The 13,637-nt window shown below is 39.7% G+C and overlaps 1 pseudogene; it reads right to left on the bottom strand.

Moving 5' to 3' along the window:
* Positions 1-3,859: 3,859 nt before the first annotated feature.
* On the bottom strand, positions 3,860-4,503 carry LOC138930754 (protein LLP homolog pseudogene; annotated as a pseudogene).
* Positions 4,504-13,637: the final 9,134 nt, after the last annotated feature.

Raw genomic sequence — 13,637 nt, 5'->3', positions numbered from 1 at the left:
TCGCTCTAGTTCTTCCAGGTGTCTTTGCACGTTGCACACCAGTGTGGCATCATGCAGAGCACTATCCATATTTGCCTTAGGGCAGTCAGGAAAATCCACCTCACGGTGCCAGGAGCAATATGTGCCACCTTGTTAGGCAAATAGGAACTCACCACCTGTAACATCTTTTCAATGCTATCCAGTGAAACATCCATTGTTTTCCAGTCTTCCACCAGAGCCCAGGCTGAGAGGATCATAGCCACAGGGTACCACATGCTATATGGTGGCCACTGGTTTTCTCCATCCAGTGGAACCCCAGGTTCACATATTTGCTGGGTTTCCTGCCTAGTTTTCTTGTGTGAAACCTCAGGCTCCTCTGCCTGCTGGTTATCCTTCTCACTACACCAACTACATTGTTGATCCTGTTTGTGACACCAATTGTCTTGCTGTTCACTGTTCGCTGACCCCAGGGTAGATAAGGCTTGAGCTAGATGCTGGAAGAAGATGTGAGGATCTGTAGGAACTGCAGACATATTTATTCTCTCCTGGCTGGAATGACAGCTACATCACAGCCTCTTTCCTGGCTAACACAGCAGCTGTAGGAGCAGCCATAAGATAACGATAACAAAGCCGTATTGTAACCATAAAATAACCTCATATAATGTAACAATGATGCCACCAATGCAGCAGCAGCCAGGGATTTCATAGTGAAACTCATATAGGCATACTACACAAAGTAGCCTGTGATCCAGCAAGTACCTGGTGACATGCATGTGCTGGGCTATAAGTGTTCTCAGCTGTTACATAACTGTGCAAAGTCATCGTTTACGAAACATGAGGTAAGAGGATGTGAGAGTGTGGGGTAAGAGAGCCTAACTAGAGCCATCTTGTTAATTTCCCCACAATCATCCATCCTAATATTTATTATGTTTGAGTCCATCCTGAAATTGAAGACCTGGGCTAAGAGATAAACTATTTTCCCCAAGATAGTTAGCTATGTTGGAGAAGGGAATGGCATCCAACTCTAGTACTCTTCCTTGGAAAATTCCATGGATGGAGGAGCCTGGAAGGCTACAGTCCAGGGGGTTGCTAAGAGTTGGACACGACTAAGCAAATTCACTTTCACTTTTCACTTTCATGCATTGGAGAAGGAAATGGGAATCCACTCCAGTATTCTTGCCTGGAGACTACCAGGGATGGAGGAGCCTTGTGGGCTGCGGTCTTTGGGGTCGAACAGAGTTGGACACGACTGAAGCAACCTCAGTCGTTCCAAATGCAGAGTTCCAAAGAATAGCAAGAAGATATAAGAAAGCCCACCTCAGCCATCAATGCAAAGAAATAGAGGAAAGGAACAGAATGGGAAAGACTAGAGATCTCTTCAAGAAAATTAGAGATACCAAGGGAACATTTCATGCAAAGATGGGCTTGATAATGGACAGAAATGATATGGACCTAACAGAAGCAGGATATATTAAGAAGAGGTGGCAAGAATACATGGAAGAACTGTACAAAAAAGATCTTCACGACCAAGATAAATCACTCACCTAGAGCCAGACATCCTGGAATGTGAAGTCAAGTGGGACTTAGAAAGCATCACTATGAACAAAGCTAGTGGAGGTGATGGAATTCCAGTGGAGCTATTTCAAATCGTGAAAGATGATGCTGTAAAAGTGTTGCACTCAATATGCCAGCAAATTTGGAAAACTCAGCAGTGGCCACAGGACTGGGAAAGTTCAGATTTCATTCCAATCCCAAAGAAAGGCAATGCCAAAGAATGCTCAAAATACCGCACAATTGCTCTTATCTCACACTCTAGTAAAGTAATGCTAAAAATTCTCCAAGCCAGGCTTCAGCAATACGTGGACAGTGAACTTCCACATGTTCAAGCTGGTTTTAGAAAAGGCAGAGGAACCAGAGATCAAATTACCAACATCCACTGGATCATGGAAAAAGCAAGAGAGTTCCAGAAAAACATATATTTCTGCTTTATTGACTATGTCAAAGCTTTTGACTGTGTGGATCCCAATAAACTGTGGGAAATTCTTCAAGAGATGGGAATACTAGACGACCTGACCTGCCTCTTGAGAAACCTATATGCAGGTCAGGAAGCAACAGTTAGAACTGGACATGGAACAACAGCCTCGTTCCAAATAGGAAAAGGAGTACATCAAGGCTGTATATTGTCACCCTGCTTATTTAACTTATATGCAGAGTACATCATGAGAAACGCTGGACTGGAAGAAGCACAACCTGGAATCAAGGTTGCTGGGAGAAATATCAATAACCTCAGATAAGCAGATGACACCACCCTTATGGCAGAAAGTGAAGAGGAACTAAAAAGCCTCTTGATGAAAATGAAAGTGGAGAGTCAAAAATTTGGCTTAAAGTTCAACATTCCGAAAACGAAGATCATGGCATCCGGTCCCATCACTTCATGGCAAATTGATGGGCAAACAGTAGAAACAGTGTCAGACTTTATTTTTTTGGACTCCAAAATCACTGCAGATGGTGATTGCAGCCATGAAATTAAAAGATGCTTACTCCTTGGAAGGAAATTTATGACCAACCTAGATAGCATATTGAAAAGCAGAGACATTACTTGGCCAACAAACATCCTTCTAGTCAAGGCTATGGTTTTTCCAGTGGTCATGTATGGATGTGAGAGTTGGACTGTGAAGAAAGCTGAGCACCGAAGAATTGATGCTTTTGAACTGTGCTGTTGGAGAAGACTCTTGAGGGTCCCTTGGACTGCAAGGAGATCCAACCAGTCCATTCTAAAGGAGATCAGCCCTGGGATTTCTTTGGAAGGAATGATGCTAAAGCTGAAGCTCCAGTACTTTGGCCACCTCATGTGAAGAGCTGACTCATTGGAAAAGACTCTGATGCTGGGAGGGATTGGGGGCAGGAGGAAAAGGGGATGACAGAGGATGAGATGGATGGATGGCATCACTGACTTGATGGACGTGAGTTTGAGTGAACTCCGGGAGATTGTGATGGACAGAGAGGCCTGGTGTGCTACAATTCATGGGGTCACAAAGAGTCACACACACCTGAGGGACTGAACTGAACTGAAGTGACTTAGCAGCAGCAGCAGCAGCAGTAGTTATGTGGTGTCAGACATAAGGAAAGAGCTCTAAGTTTTATCTTAAGCATTGAGGAGCAACAATAATTGTTTACTGCTTTGAAACCAAAAGTTCATGCATGTTAGAAACAGATAACAAAATTTTATTTTATATTTCCAGCATGAAGTTTCATGAAATCCTTTGGCCCACTAAACCTTCTGAGCAATATGCACATGTTTCACTAGCTCTTCCAAAGTATCAGGAAGACATGTATCATGAAGAGCTTGAGGGTAACATTTTGAATTTTTATCAAACTAACTAGATTGTAACCAGGAATCTGGTTAGAATGGACATAGACCAACATTTATTGACAACTAGCTCCAATCCTTGGCACTAGCGTATAATTCATCTCTTTAATTTTCTTACTTCTTGTTTCAAACTATTTCTCCCTTTCCTGGGTAGGATCACCACCTCTCTTCCTAGTCTAATTTCCCTTCTTTAACCAAAAATGTGTCTTGGTATTACCACTTCCTGAAGCATTTTTAATTTAAAAAGACACAAGGAGAAAGGAACAGAAAGAAAGATTCTTGGACATGAACCAATTCTTTAAAATACAAAGGAAGAGTCTTTTTTTTTTCACTCTTCAAATAAAATATTTTATTCAAGTCAGCAAATTTGAGGAGTTATGTTGGGCTTGAATTGAAGAAAAAGGCCAAGTTAAAAAATGGAAATAAAGTTTTCATTTGATGGAAGCTGAAATACATGCGTGCATTCTAATCACAGATTTGTCCCTGTGGCATTTTTCAAGTTTTTAGTGTCTACAAGGTCAAACCCTTTGCTGTCTTCATGGCTTTTACTTTGCTTTATTCTTTCTTTTTCCTTTCACTTTGTTTTCAGCCTTTTACTTTGCCTGTGGTTCATCCATATGGGGTACTGCCCATACCGGTATCTGTTCAGTTCAGTTCAGTCGCTCAGTCATGTCCGATTATTTGTGACCCCATGAACTGCAGCACAGCGGGCCTCCCTGTCCATCACCAACTCCCAGAGTTCACTCAGACTCACGTCCATCGAGTCAGTGATGCCATCCAGCCATCTCATCCTCTGTCGTCCACTTCTCTTCCTGCTCCCAATCCCTCCCAGCATCAGAGTATTTTCCAATGAGTCAACTCTTCGCATGAGGTGGCCAAAGTATTGAAGTTCCAGCTTTAGCATCATAGAAGAGTCTTTTTGTTTCTCTTAATATCAGTCTATATTTTCATGCCATCTGTTTTATCTTTCACTGCACTTTCTCTTGACAATTTTTGAGTTCCACCATAGTTGCTATCTTTTGCATGTCTTTCATTAAAACATCACCATCTATTTTAAGAATACTTTTAAGTCTGCTGAGCTCCATTGGGGTGTTCTTTTTTCTCTTATCAGCATGCATCTTCCTTCTCCACTTACTCTGTAAACTTTTAGCCATATTTCATCTGCAAAAACCTGAGAACTCAAAGACCACATGATGCTCATGCTGACCAGAAGTGGAAGAGTCTTAAATAATAAGACTTCAGGAGCCTTTTCAGTGTATTCTAGTAAAACCACTTAGATGTAGTTCTATACACCTTGCCAGAGTTAGTAACCTAACAGCATTTTTTTTTAATTGGAGGATAGTTGATTTACAATGCTGTGTTGATTTTGGCTGTACAAAAAAGTGCATCCTATTAAAATTAATTAGTTAAAAATGTGAATCAGCCAGAATTATATGTTAACATATATTATGTATATATTGCCATACATTATATACATACAGGGTTACCAAGTGGCTCAGATGCTACACATACATATATATAGCCTCGCTCTTGAGCCTTGCTGCCCCCTCCCATTCCCAGCCCTGTAGGTCAAAACAGAACACCAAGCTGGGCTCCAAATATTATATAGCAGTTTCACACTTGCTATCTATTTGGCACATAATAGTATATATGTGCAAATGCTCTATTCTCAATTCAACCTTCCTTCTGTGTTCATAAGTCTGCTTTCTATATCTGCATCTTTATTCTTTCCCTGCGAATAAGTTCAGTTCATTTCACTCGCTCAGTTGTGTCCGACTCTTTGCGACCCCATGAATTGCAGCACGCCAGGCCTCCCTGTCCATCACCATCTCCCGGAGTTCACTCAGATTCACTTCCATCGAGTCAGTGATGCCATCCAGCCACCTCATCCTCTGTCGTCCCCCTCTTCTCCTGCCCCCAATCCCTCACAGCATCAAAGTCTTTTGCAATGAGTCTACACTTCGCATAAGGTGGCCAAAGTACTGGAGTTTAAACTTAAGCATCATTCTTTCCAAAGAAATCCCAGGGCTGATCTCCTTCAGAATGGACTGGTTGGAACTCCTTGTAGTCCAAGGAACTCTCAAAAGTCTTCTCCAACACCACAGTTCAAAAGCATCAATTCTTTGGCGCACAGCTTTCTTCACAGTCCAACTCTCACATCCATACATGACCACAGGAAAAACCATAGCCTTGACTAGACGGACCTTAGTCGGCAAAGTAATGTCTCTGCTTTTGAATATGCTATCTAGGTTGTTCATCACTTTTCTTCCAAGGAGTAAGCATCTTTTAATTTCATGGCTGCAGTCACCATCTGCAGTGATTCTGGAGCCCCCCAAAATAAAGTCTGACACTGTTTCCACTGTTTCCCCATCTATCTCCCATGAAGTGATGGGACCAGATGCCATGATCTTCGTTTTCTGAATTTTGAGCTTTAAGCCAACTTTTTCACTCTCCTTTTTCACTTTCATCAAGAGGCTTTTTAGTTCCTCTTCACTTTGTGCCATAAGGGTGGTATCATCTGCATATGTGAGGTTATTGATATTTCTCCTGGCAATCTTGATTTCAGCTTGTGTTTCTTCCAGTCCAGCATTTCTCATGATGTACTCTGCATATAAGTTAAATAAGCAGGGTGACGATGTATAGCCTTGACATATTCCTTTTCCTATTTGGAACGAGGCTATTGTTCCATGTCCAGTTCTAACTGTTGCTTCCTGACCTGCATACAGATTTCTCAAGAGGCAGGTCAAGTGGTCTGGTATTCCCATCTCTCTAAGAATCTTCCACAGTTTATTGTGATCCACACAGTCAAAGGCTTTGGCATAGTCAATAAAGCAGAAGTAGATGTTTTTCTGGAACTCTCTTGCTTTTTCCGTGATCCAGCAGATGTTGGCAATTTGATCTCTGGTTCATCTGCCTTTTCTAAAACCAGCTGGAACATCAGGAAGTTCACAGTTCATACATTGCTGAAGCCTGACTTGGAGAATTTTGAGCATTCCTTTACTAGCATGTGAGATGAGAGCAATTGTGCAGTAGTTTGAGCATTCTTTGGTATTGCCTTTCTTTGGATTGGAATGAAAACTGACCTTTTCCAGTCCTGTGGCCACTGCTGAGTTTTCCAAATTTGATGGCATATTGAGTGCAGCACTTTCACAGCATCATCTTTCAGGATTTGAAATAGCTCCACTGGAATGCCATCACCTCCACTAGTTTTGTTCATAGTGATGCTTTCTAAGGTCCACTTGACTTCACATTCCAGGATGTCTGGCTCTAGATGAGTGATCACACCATCCTGATTATCCAGGTTGTGAAGATCTTTTTTGTACAGTTCTTCTGTGTATACTTGCCATCTCTTCTTAATATCTTCTGCTTCTGTTAGGTCCATACCATTTCTGTCTCTTATCGAGCCCAACATGTCTGAGGTCAGGGACAGCGGCCGAGAGTGCCAGGCTGAGACAGTGCAGGAATGGTCGAGAGGAGCTATTCCACGTCTGAGGCCAGGGCTGGCGGCTGGGAGGAGCCACCCCAGGTCCAAGGAATGGTGGCTGCAAGGGTGCAGGATGGACTAGAGGAGCCATCCCACGTTGAAGGTCAGGAAGGGTGGCGGTGAGGAGATACCCCTCATCCAAGGTAAGGAGCAGTGGCTGCACCTTGCTGGAGCAGCCGTGAAGAGATACCCCACGCCCAAGGTAGGAGAAACCCAAGTAAGATGGTAGATGTTGCAAGAGGGCATCAGAGGGCAGACACACTGAAATCATACTCACAGAAAACTAGTTAATCTAATCACACTAGGACCACAGCCTTTTCTAACTCAAAGAAACTAAGCCATGCCTGTGGGGCAACCCAAAATGGGTGGGTCATGGTGGAAAGGTCTGACAGGATGTGGTCCACTGGAGAAGGGAATGGCAAATCACTTCAGTATTCTTGCCTTGAGAACCCCATGAACAGTATGAAAAGGCAAAATGACAGGATACAGAAAGCGGAACTCCCCAGGTCAGTAGGTGCCCAATATGCTACTGGAGATCAGTGGAGAAATAACTCTATAAAGAATGAAGGGATGGAGCCAAAGCAAAAACAATACCCAGCTGTGCATGTGACTGGTGATAGAAGGAAGGTCTGATACTGTAAAGAGCAATATTGCAAAGGAACCTGGAATGTCTGGTCTATGAATCAAGGCAAATTGGAAGTGGTCAAACAAGAAATGGCAAGACTGAACGTCGACATTCTAGGAATCAGCAAACTAAAATGGACTGGAATGGGAGAATTTAACTCAGATGAGCATTATATCTACTACTGCGGGCAGGAATCCCTCAGAAGAAATGGAGTAGCCATCATGGTGAACAAAAGAGTCCGAAATGCAGTACTTGGATGCAATCTCAAAAGTGAAAGAATGATCTCTGTTCGTCTCCAAGGCAAATCATTCAATATCATGGCAATCCAAGTCTATGCCCCAACAAGTAATGCTGAAGAAGCTGAAGTTGAACGGTTCTATGTAGACCTACAAGACCTTTTAGAACTAACACCCAAAAAAGATGTCCTTTTCATTATAAGGGCCTGGAATGCAAAATTAGAAGTCAAGTAACACCTGGGGTAACAGGCAAATTTGCCCTTGGAATGCAGAATGAAGCAGGGCAAAGACTAATAGAGTTTGCCAAGAAAATGCACTGGTCATAGCAAACACCTTTTTCCAACAACACAAGAGAAGTCTCTACACATGGACATCACTAGATGGTCAACACCAAAATCAGATCGATTATATTCTTTGCAGCCAAAGATGGAGAAGTTCTATACAGTCAACAAAAACAAGACCAGGAGCTGACTGTGGCTCCCATCATGAACTCCTTATTACCAAATTCAGACTTAAATTGAAGAAAGTAGGGAAAACCACTGGACCATTCAGGTATGACCTAAATCAAATCCCTTATGATTATACAGTGGAAGTTAGAAGTAGACTTAAGCGCCTAGATCTGATAGAGTGCCTGATGAACTATGGAATGAGGTTTGTGACATTGTACATGAGACAGGGATCAAGCCATCCCCATGGAAAAGAAATGCAAAAAAGCAAAATGGCTGTCTAAGGAGGCCTTACTAATAGCTGAGAAAAGAAGAGAAGCAAAAAGCAATGGAGAAAAGGAAAGATATAAGCATCTGAATGCAGAGTTCCAAAGAATAGGAAGAAGAAATAAGAAAGCCTTCTTCATCAATCAATGCAAAGAAATAGAGGAAAACAACAGAATGGGAAAGACTAGAGATCTCTTCAAGAAAATTAGAGATACCAAGGGAACATTTTATGCAAATAAGTTAATCACTACTATTGTTCTAGATTCCATATATATGCAACAGTATATGATATTTTTCTCTTTCTGACATTCATCACTGTGTAAAAGACTCTAGGTTCATCTACTTCACTACAACTGACTCAAGTTCATTCTTTTTATGACTGAGTAATAGTCCATTTTGTATATTTACCACAGTTTTTTTTTTTTTAATTCATTCATCTGTCAATGGACATATAGGTTGCTTCTTTGTCCTGGCTATTGTTAAGAGTGCTGCAATGATCACTTGGGTACAAGTTTGTTTTGGAATTATGGTTTTCTCAGGGTATATGCCCAGTACTGGGATTGCTAGATAAAAGGGTAGTCTTATTCCTAGTGTGTGTGTGTGTGTGTGTGTGTGTTTTAAGTAATCACTGTACTGTTCTCCATAGTTACTCTATCTGTTCACATTCCCACCAATATGGCAGAAGGGTTCCCTTTTCTCCACATCCTCTCCAGCATTTATTGTTTGTAGATTTTTTTTGAAGGTAGCCATTCTGATTGCTGTGAGGTGATACCTCATTTTAGTTTTGATTTGTATTTCTCTAATAATGAGGGATGTTGAGCATTTTTTCATGCTTATTGGTCATCGGTATGCATGTTTCCTTGAACAACTATCTGCTTAGGTCTTTTGCAGATTTTCTGATGGGTTGTGTGTTTTTCTGATATTTGGCTCTATTAATTATATATTTTGGAGATGAATGCTTTATCAGTTACTTAGTTTGCAGTCATTTTATTATATTCTGAGAGTTGTCTTTTCATCGTGTTTATAGTTTCCTTCACTGTGAAAAAGCTTTTAAGTTTAATTAGGTCTCATTTGCTTACGTTTTGTTATTATTTCCTTTACTCTAGGAAGTGGATCAAAGAGGTTCTTGCTGTGATTGATGTCAAACAGCATATTCCCTATGTTTTCCTCTAAGCACTTCATAGTGTCTAGCCTTACATTTCAGTCGTTAATACATTTTGAGTTTATTTTTGTGTGTGGTATTAAGAAATCTGAAGTCAGGAAAATTGATTCCTCTAGCTCCATTTTTCTTTTCCAAGATTGCTTTGGTTGTTCTTGGTCTTTTCTGTTTCTATACAAACTAATTGTTTTGCTTTGGTTCTGTGAAAAATCCCATTGTTAATTTGATAGAGATTGAATTCAATCTGTAGACTGCTTTTAGTAGCATAGTCATTGTCACAATATTGATTCTTCCAATTCAAGATCATGGCTTATCTCTCCATCTGCTTTTGCCATCTTTGATTACTTTTATCAGTGTCTTATAAGTTTTCTGAATAGAGGTTTTGTGTCTTCGGGTAGGTTTATTCCTAGCGATTTTATTCTTTTTGTTGCAGCGGTGAATTTAATTGATTCCTTAATTTCACTTTTTGAGTTTTTATTGATAGTATATAGAAAGGTAAGAGATTTGGGGGTATTAATTTTATAGCCTGCAACCTTACTAAATTAATTGATTTACTCTTGCAATTTTCTGGTGGCATCTTAAAGTTTTCTATGTATATTATCAGGTGATCTGAAAACAGTGAGAGTTTTACTTCTTTTCCCACCTGGATTCTTTTTTTATTTCTTTTTCTTCTCTGATTGCTATGACTAAGGCTCCAAAAACAATATTGAATACTAGTGGTGAGAGTGGACACCCTTGTCTTGTTTCTGATCATAGAGAAAATGTATTTAGTTTTTCACCATTGAGAATAATGTTTGCTGTGGGTTTGTCACATATGGCCTTTATTATATTAACATAGATTCCTTCTGTGCCCACTTTCTAGGAGAATTCTTTTCATAAATAGTTGTTGAATTTTGTCAAAAGATTTCTCTATGTCTTTTGAGATGATCATATGGTTTTTATCTTTATTTTAACTTTAGTAGTTTGCTTTATTTGATGCAATACAAGTAAATATTATTTCAATATGTAATCAACATAAAAAAGTAAGCTCAGCTTCAAATATTATTCTAAACAAGTTAAATGCTTTCCCAGGTATTTACACATATATAATCTTGCTCATCTAGCTCTCTAAACTTTTCTTTTTTCTTTTTAAAAAATTAATTAATTTATTTTAACTGAAGGCTAGTTACTTTCCAATAGTGTGGTGGATTTTTCCATACATTGACATGAATCAGCCATGGGTGTCCATGTTTCAATTGATCAATATGGTGTGTCACATTGATTGATTTGCATACATTAAAGGATCCTCGTATACCTGAGAAAACACCCACTTGATTATGGTGTATTATTCTTTTAATATGCTGTTGGATTCAGTTTTCTAGAATTTTCTTGAAGATTTTTACATCTATGTTCATCAGTGATATTGTCCTAGAATTTTTTTCTGTGATACATTTTTTCTGATTTTGATATCAAGGTGATGGTGGCCTCATTGAAAGAGTTTGGGAGCGTTCCTCTCTCGGCAATTTTTTGGAAGATGTTGAGTAGGATATATGTTAGCTCTGCCCTAAATATTTGATATAATTTACCTGTGAAGCAGTATGACCCAGTGCTTTTGCCTGCTGGAAGACTTTTGATCACAGTTTCAATTTCAGTGCTTGTGAGTGATCAAATCATATTTTCTCTTTCTTCTTGATTCAGCCTTGGAAGGTTATACATTTCTAAGAATTTCTTCCATGTTCTTCATTTTATTGTCATATAGTTGCTCCTAGTTGCATCTTTTTATTTCTCCACTGTCCTTTGTAACATCACCTTTTTCATTGCTATTTTCATTGATCTATTTTCCCCTTTATCTTGATTTGTCTGGCTGATGGTGTGTCAATTTAGTTTATCTTCTCCAAGAACCAGCTTTTAGTTTTATTGATCTTTGTTATTGTTTCCTTTCTTTTTTTTTTTTTTCGTTTATTTTCACTCTGATGTGTATGTTTTCTTTCCTTCTACTAATCTTGAAGATTTTGGATCTTCTTTTTCTAGTTACTTTAGGTGTAAGGTTAGATTGTTTATTTGATGTTTCTCTTATTTCTTGAATTAGGCTTGTATTGCTATAAACTTCCTTCTTAGTACAGATTTTACTGCATCCCTTAGGTTTTCAGTTGTCCTCTTTTCATTGTCATTCATTTCTAGACATTTTTAATTTCCTCTTTGATTTCTTCAGTGACCTCTTGTTTTATTAAAGATACAGGATCCCAGGAAATGAATGGAGGCAAAGATTGAGAGAATGTAAGAAATGTTTACCAAAGACCCAGAAGAACTAAAGAACAAACAAACAGATGAATAATACACTAGAAGGAATCGATAGCAGTATAACTGAGACAGAAGAACGGATAAATGATTTGGAGGTGGAAATCACTACCACAGTACAGAATATAGAAAAAAGAATGAAAAGAAATGAAGACAGCCTAAGAGATCTATGGGACAACATAAAACGCACCAACATTTGCATTATTGCTGTCCCAGAAGGAGAATGGCAACCTGGCTTCCCTGGTGGCTCAGAGGTTAAAGCGTCTGCCTCTAATGCAGGAGACCTGGGTTCAATCCCTGGGTCAGGAAGATCCTCTGGAGAAGGAAATGGAAACACACTCCAGTATTCTTGCCTGAAAAATCCCATGGATGGAGGAGCCTGGTGGGCTACAGTCCACGGGGTCGCAAAGAGTCAGACACGACTGAGCAACTTAACTTTCAACATTCAACAGAAGGAGAAGAGAGAGAGAAAGGACCTGACAAAGTATTTGAAGAGATAATAGGGTTTCCATGGTGGCTCAGATGGTTAAAAAATCTGCCTGTAATGCAGGAGACCCAGGTTCCATTCGTGGGTTGGTAAGATCCCCTGGAGAAGGAAATGTCAGCCCACTCCAGTATTTTTACCCAGAAAATCCTATGGACAGAGGAATCTGGTGGGCTACCTGGGGTCACAAGAATTGAAAACGACTGAGCAACTAACAAATTCACATTCAATAGCTGAAAACTTCCCAAACGTGAGAAAGGAAATAGTCAACCAAGTACAGGAAGTAGAGTGTCCCAGGAAGGATAAACCCAAGGAGGAACACACCAAGACACATAGTAATCAAATTGAAAAAAAAATACAAAGTTAAAATATTAAAAGCAGCAAGGTAAAAATGACAAATAACATACAAGGGAACTCCCATCAGGCTATTAGCTGATTTCTCAACAGAAACTCTACAAGCCAGGACGGAATGTCATGACATATTTAAAGTGATGAAAGGGAAGAACCTATAAACAAAAATATTCTATTCAGCAAGACTCTCCTTCAAAATTGAGCACAATAGAATGGGAAAGACTAGAGATTTCTTCAAGAAAATTAGAGATACCAAGGGAACATTTCATGCAAAGATGGGCATAATATAGGACAGAAATGGTATGGGCCTAACAGAAACAGAAGATATTAAGAAAAGGTTGCAAGAATACACAGAAGAAGTATTCAGAAAAGGTCTCCATGACCTGGATAATGTGATGGTTGGATCACTCACCTGGAACCAGATAACCTGGGGTGTGAAGTCAAGTGGGCCTTAGGAAGTATCACTACAAAGAAAGCAGTAGAGATGATGGTATTCCAGCTGAGCTATTTAAAATTTAAAACACTAAAAGATAATGTCATTAAAGTGCTGAACTCAATATGCTGGCAAATTTGGAAAACTCAGCTGTGGCTACAGGACTGGAAAAATTCAATGTTCATTCCAATCCCAAAGGAGGCAGTGTTAAAAAATGTTCAAACTACCAGACAATTGTACTCATTTCAAATGCTAGTAAGGTTATGCTTAAAATTCTTCATGCTAGGCTTCAGAAGAATATGAACTGAAGACTTCCATATGACCAGCTGGGTTTAGAAAAGGCAGAGGAACCAGCGATCAAATTGCCAAAATCCACTCAATTATGGAGAGAGCAAAGGAATTCCAGAGAAACATCTACTTCTGCCTCAGTGATTACATGAAAAGTTTTGACTGTGTGGTACATGGAAAACTTTAACTGTGTGGATGACAACAAACTGGAAAATTCTTATAGAGATGGGAATACCAG

Source organism: Ovis canadensis, chromosome X, assembly GCF_042477335.2.
Source record: "Ovis canadensis isolate MfBH-ARS-UI-01 breed Bighorn chromosome X, ARS-UI_OviCan_v2, whole genome shotgun sequence".
Lineage (NCBI taxonomy): Eukaryota > Metazoa > Chordata > Mammalia > Artiodactyla > Bovidae > Ovis > Ovis canadensis.
Note: the sequence above shows the minus strand (reverse complement) of the source record. Positions and strands in the feature narration are given on the sequence as shown.